Genomic DNA, 6,877 nt, shown 5'->3' with positions numbered 1-6,877 from the left:
AGATGGGACTATTGGTGTACTGGCTAATGTGGGCAATGGCTCATACTTGATTGTTCATGGAGGAGTGGTTTTATCATGTGGTGTATTTAACAAGATGTTAACTTCTTTCATATATTCCTCAAAGTCACACACTCCAAAGTGAGCCAAGCAGGTATCTAAGGGGTTTGGTGCTAGAATTAGGGGTGTTGCATCTTCTATAATATCTTCTAGTGTATCTACTTCGAAGTAACTATCCATTGATGGTCTTTGGAAAGCATTAAACACATTCAGTCTTAGTTTCTTATTCCCAAACGATACGTCCATGACTCCTGTCCTACAATTAATGCATGCATTTGCCGTAGCTAGGAAGGGTCGTCCTAAGATAATGAGAATTTGTCTGGGGTTGCCACTTAATTCCATATTGAGAACTAAAAAATCAACTGAAAAGTAAAACTCATCTACCTTGACCAAGACATCCTCAAGCATTCCTCGTGGTTCCTTAATTGATCTGTCGGCTAACTGCAGTGTGACTGATGTGGGTTTCAGTTCTCCGAATCCAAAAAGTTCATACACCGAACTAGGTAAAAGATTCACACTTGCCCCTAAATTCAGAAGAGCTTTTTCAATGTGATAATCTCCTATAACACAGAAAATGATGGGGGCTCCTGGGTCCTTAATCTTTGGAGGAGTGGCATGCTGGAAGACAGAACTAGCCTGTTCAGTGAGACGTACATTCTTTGGGATTTGTGATCTAGATTTACATTTTTGGGTGCACAAATCCTTCAAAAATTTGGCATAAGCAGGGACCTGTTTGATTGCGTCTAGAAGGGAAAGATTAATTTGGACTTGCTTAAACAATTCCAACATCTCATCAAGTTTTCCTCCTTTCTTATCTGCAGGAATAGGGGCTTTCAGGGCATCCGAAAATGGGGCTTTAGGCAAGTAAGATGACTCCGGTGCAGTTGGTTCCTTCTCTATTTTCAGGTCCTTCTTGTTCTTGGGTGATTTGGATTCGGTTAGAGGTTTAGGGTCAGTCTCATTAGTTTTACTAGTGTGTTCAATGACCTTCCCACTTCTCAGAGTCATGATTGATTTGGCATATTCAGAAAAAGCTTCTGAGGTATTAGAACTCTCAATCACAAATTGTCCTCTTGGGTTGCTCTCGGTTGGCTAGGTAATTTTCCTCCTTCCCTCCTACTAAATGCAGTTGCTAGTTGACCTATTTGGGTCTCTAGCTTAGCAATGGATTGTGTGTGAGAGTTAAGGGTCTGAGTGTTGACTTCTAATCGTTCTAGTGCTTTCAGAATTTTTTCTCAAAAGCTGAGATGTGACCAGTAGTAGACGGTTGAGGAATATTTTGAAATTGATGGTATGGTCCATGCCTATATGTTGGGTCTTGATATTGAGGTCGAGGTGTGGCAGGACCAACCACTGGTTGTGGTCTCCAGGAAAAATTTGGATGGTTTCTCCAGCCGGAGTTATAAGTGTTCGAATATGGATCATTTTCTGGTCTGCGAGCTTGTTGGACTTGAGCTTGCTGAACCTGCTCGTGTACAAACTCAGAAAATTGAGGTGCGACTGAGCATTCACTAACAAAATAGTTCGGACTTGCACACAATGCACAAACTTCTTGGATTGGGTTAGGTGGAATCGGGGATTGTCCAGTATTTAGAAGATGATCTAATTTTTGGGACAGTTCATCTACCTTTTGATGGATATCTATGGTATTTCCTACTTCATATATTCCACCTCTTTTTGGGTTTAACATGGGTTTATCTCTAATAGAGGCAGACATATGATGTAATAAATTTTCACTTAAAATTTCAAACAGTTGCCATGCCTCATCCTCACTTTTCAGCATGAATGTCCCACCGCATGATGCATCGATCATTTGTCGATGTCTTTCAGAGAGCCCATCATAAAAACATTGGATTAACTACCACTTGGATACAGCATGGTGGGGATATTTTCTAATAAGGTCTTTTAATCTTTCCCATATTTCATGAAACATTTCTCCATCTAATTGGAAAAAACTAGTTATGGCTTTCCTTATTTGATTAATTTTTCCTATGAAAAAATATTTCTTGAGAAACTCTCCTTGCAGCTGGTCCCAGGTTGATATAGTCATGGAATCCAAAGTATGTAGCCAGTATTTGGCTTTGTCCTTAAGTGAAAAAGGGAATAATTTCAACCTAAGAGCATCATCGGAGAAGTTGTGAATTTTGACAGTTGAGCATATTTCAAAAAATTCTTCAAGATGTTTATAAGGGTCCTCATTACTAAGTCCATAAAATGAAGGTAACATTTGGATTATACTGGACTTAATTTCATATTGAGTGGCCTCCACAGGGGGTACTTGAATACAAGGAGAGTAAGTATATGTGAAAGGAGTAAAGTACTCCTTCAATTGCTTGGGTGGATCATTCTCCTGATTTCGGTCCATATTTTTACGTCTGTTGGCTCTAAAGGTTCTTTCTATTTCTGGATCAAAAGGTTGGATTTTTGATCGTAACGATCTACGGCCAAGCATACACCTTACAATTATACTGTAGAGCAAACATAAATTTTTTTTTTTATAATATATATTTTTATAATAAAGTGAGAAAAGAATGAAGAAAATCTAAAGAGAAGAACCTAAGAATCTTAAATCTATGAAAAGAGAGAAATTAGTTAATATTTAGATGTTAATTGCAATCAACTTAAACAATCATAGACTCTCTATCCTAAGGTTAACTTAGATCTAGACAGCTCCTAACTTTCAAGACCGCTTTGAGCACTCCAAGCTCAAGACTGACTAACTGACTCGGCCAGATAAGCGTAAGATGTGGGAGGTTCCTGCTCGTTGCTTTCCTTAGACACCAACTAAGTTGGCCAGGTCAGTCAACGGAACCAATTGAAAATCACTTTCTTTAACCACTTGCCTTAGACACCGAGCAATTAACCAATCCGCACTCGGTTCAACTCTAGAACTTTCTTATCCTATTGAGCTCGAAATTCCTAGGGCTGACGTCTAGTTGATTTTAAATTAAGGTCTAGGTTATGCAAATGCAAGGGAATGATTTGTGGGCCAAGGAAGGGTGATCAAATCCCCACCTTATCTGGTTAATGGGTTATTGCCCTTAAGATTAATTATGGAGATGCAATGCAAAGAAACAAGGTGTCCAATCAAGTTAGAAATTTTTATATTTGAGGTTACGCTATTTTAATTAAGTGTTATGAAATATCAGTGGCTTTTTTTTTTTTTATAATTTTATCTTTTTATATATTTTTAATTTTTTTTTAGTTTTGCAAAAAATAAATTTAAGTGATTAAGTCTAAAAAGTAATAAATCACTAGGTATAAAAGTAGTAAATTATTCTAAGCAGCAAAATTCCTAAGTAGTAAATTAGTTATGCAAGGTAATTCTGTAATTATGCAAATAAGATTATCTAGCTAGAAAGCACTGAAAAAAAAAAATTTAAAATGAGAAATAAAAATGAAAAGTATTTTTTTTTTAATTTTTTTTTTCAATTTTTTAATTCAACCGTGCCAAGATCTCCGGTAACGGACGCCAAAATTTGATGCGTAGTCGTTGATAGCACCAAAAATAACTCTATTCACTACGTAGGTAGGATGAGTCGAGATCGTATCCTCAGGGACCTTGGGCTAAGTTGAGATTACAAGATAAAAGAAGAATGTTGTTTTTGATTTAGAAAATAAATTATCTAAAATTGAGGTAATTAAAAAATAAAGACTGGGAGTTTTGAATTACTTTGCACTAGCAGAGTTGTATCTTTTTTTTTTAATAAATAGATACGATTAATCTTAGGAAAAATACATGTTTTCCTTGGCACCTCCGTACCCGTAGATCACGGTACATCTCCAGAAAGTATTGGGTAAATAACTCTTCTTTCCTCGGCACGCCCCGTATCCATAGATCACGGCGCGTCTCCGGAAAGTAAAAGTTATTCTAATATTAATCTAACAAGAAAGCATAAATAAAAATATATAATGAGAGCAAATAAAGAACTCATGATAATTTAAAAAAAGTATAATCTTTATTGCATATAAAGAAATACAGAAAGTTTAGAACAATAAACCATCTCTGTGTCGTTACAAAATTTGTTCTCCACTCCCGAGACTGCAGCCTAGCTGCTCATGAAGTAGTCCCTTTCTATTCCTCTATGCAAGGCTCTAGAAGAATTTCTGGGTTCCCCCTCAATAGGAGTACAAAAGCTTTTTATAGGTATTAGGAGGGAGGAGTTTTACATGATTTTTCGATGTGGGACTAAAAAAAATATAAATTTTCCAAAACATTTCAAATAAAATTTTTTTCTTTATTTGCTCGACTATGTCTGCAGTGCGCCCCTGCTGCGTCTGTCGCCGTCCACGTCCACGTGCCCACGGCTCCTGCGTCCGCGCCCCGCATCCGTGCCGCGTCCCGCGATCCCGCCCGCATCCACGCGTCCCGCGCCATCCGCCAGCTTCCCTTGATTCACGCGCTTCCTTGAATTCACTAACGCGCCCAGGAGCTTTGAATTCAGCGCGCCCAGGAGCAAGAATTCACGTGAACCTTCTTTTATCTATTCCAAAAAGAAACAAAAGTTCCTTCATAATGACCTCTATATCCTTTTGGATTCCTTGCATAGTATCTTCATTTTCTATAATACCGGATGCATCTTTCTTTTATTTTAATTTTATTTTAAGTCTAATTTTCTTCAAACTTGAGTCTTTTTGATCTATGAATCGGACTCTTTGTATCGACGATCACCTTTCCTGTAAAACATAGAAAAAAACATCAAATTCTTAATAAATAAGATAAATTAAATATAATTTTTTAATTTAAAATACTTAAATTAAGTGTTTATCAGTGTCTAAGGCAAGTCTTAGATGGTGGTTCTTTAATTGATTTCGTTATCTGATCTGACCAATTTGTTGGTATCTAAGAAAAGCAACGGAGGGACCCCCACTCATTTTTACCTATCTAATTATTTTGGAAGATTATATTTTGTATTAGGTTACTTGTTGACTCGAGTTCATCCATACTGACTAGATTGATCCGACATGAGATATACTAACCCAAATCAGATTAGTCATTATATCAGATATATGTAATTAATTAGAACAGATTTGAACCTAAATCTTCTTACTAAATATTAAGTCTACTGGCCTTCCACCGTTGTAGAGATGCGGGTCCCTTTTCCGATGTTGATCATTCTTGACTGGTTACAGTGGTTTGGTTGCATTGAAAAGGCACAACCACTTTATTGGTATTAGATGCCCTGGGGTAAAGATGGGATTGGACCCAATAACTGTTAGGTGAGAGATCCAATGATCCCTTTGCACTTGCTAGTAAACGATGGATCGGACTTAACTAAAAAATGTATCAATAACTGTTAGGTGAGGTCACAGAACTTAGAGATCAAATCGTTGTAACATGCTTGAAGAAGTATCTGGATAAACAGTTGTCCATGTATTGGTATACATATCATCAATAATTATTAGGTGAGGTGTCATACATCGATGGGATCGCAGCATCCACTAGAGCCACTTATCACGTTAGAATTTTTGTTTTTCCATCTGAAGAGTGTGAGAGACTCAAAAAATTAGTGAGAGTCTTTGTTTATTTTTAAAATTTTTAGAATAAATTTTTATAAGTACAATCATCTAATTAAATCTTTACTCTCTATGGTCAATTCTATCAGCTTCCAACCCTCTAGCTCAAATTCTAGATATCAACCACTTAACCAAAATCAATTATATATTCTGGCTCAAAAATTTAAGAATAGTTCCTAGCTTTTAGAAATTAAGTCATGTTCTTAATTAAGTTAACCCAATGTCATTAGCTTGTCCAATCCATAGTCAACAAGCTATACTTAATAAATGGTTAGATATTGACAATTAGGTTAGGTGCTATAAATTAGACTCCATAGTTGATAAAATTCAATATATGCATAAGGACATGTAGACTGCCAATGATATACTGATTCATTTACAACAGTTGTGAGATGATCAAAGTCGCACAGTGCATGAGATGCGTGATGGGTAGTTTGTCCATGATCGATGATCAAGGACATTGAAGAGTTTGAGGAGCTCGATCTGACCATGCATAAGAAATTGCTAATGAATTTGATCCTGCAATCTCTAATTTATATGGGTAGTTTATGAAACTATTATATGAATAAATATTATAGCACTTTAACTAAATTGATCAATATGTTAGTAACTAAGAGATCTTGAAAAGTTCAAAGGTACATACTTGGAGAACCTAAAAAAATATTGACATATTTTTTTGATGGTATGTTGAATTGCATAAATTTGATCTTACAGTTTTCTCTTTTTTACTAGACTCTAGTACATATTACATATTTAGTATAGGGTCTAAGGAAGGAAGAGGACTGAGAAAAGGTGAAGTGACTCTTTTAAGTCGGTAATGGCGTAAAAGTTGCGCTGTGGCCATGGGCACCTAATCTCGATGATTACCGTTTTGGATTTAGTTCTTTATCATTTGCATGGTGATATATTTGTGAACTTATTTGAGCAAATAGTAAATGCCATTGGGTTTGAGAGATCCAGAACCAAATAACCTAAAGTATATATATGGTTTTTTTGGCTAGGTCATGTATGAGAAGAAATGATTTGCCGATTGGAGAAAATGGGCCTCTGGGCTAATTGACTGTTAAAGTCATATCTAGTCTATGAATGATCTCTTTAAGGATTAATGACCAAGCTGTTCTTTTGTAGGACAAAGGGATAAGGACCACTGAGATACTTATCCTAGTACACATACAATATGTATGACTCATTTGATGAGTTAGACTAGGAGGTTATCCCTACTTCATCACCTTTACTGATGAGCAGTCATGGTATCAGTATGCATGTGAGATATAAATCTAAAGACTTTGAAAAATTTAAAGAA

At 36.2% G+C, this 6,877-nt stretch overlaps 1 non-coding gene across 1 annotated transcript; it reads left to right on the top strand.

The window, feature by feature from the left end:
* The first annotated feature begins 1,929 nt into the window (after positions 1-1,929).
* On the top strand, positions 1,930-2,035 carry LOC140853022 (small nucleolar RNA R71). Its single transcript, XR_012136100.1, has one exon. It is a non-coding gene; the product is annotated as a small nucleolar RNA R71 (small nucleolar RNA).
* The last annotated feature ends 4,842 nt before the right edge of the window (positions 2,036-6,877 follow it).

This window comes from Elaeis guineensis, chromosome 12 (assembly GCF_000442705.2).
Source record: "Elaeis guineensis isolate ETL-2024a chromosome 12, EG11, whole genome shotgun sequence".
NCBI lineage: Eukaryota > Viridiplantae > Streptophyta > Magnoliopsida > Arecales > Arecaceae > Elaeis > Elaeis guineensis.
The sequence above is the reverse complement of the archived record's forward strand: the minus strand, read 5'-3'. Positions and strand labels throughout refer to the sequence as shown.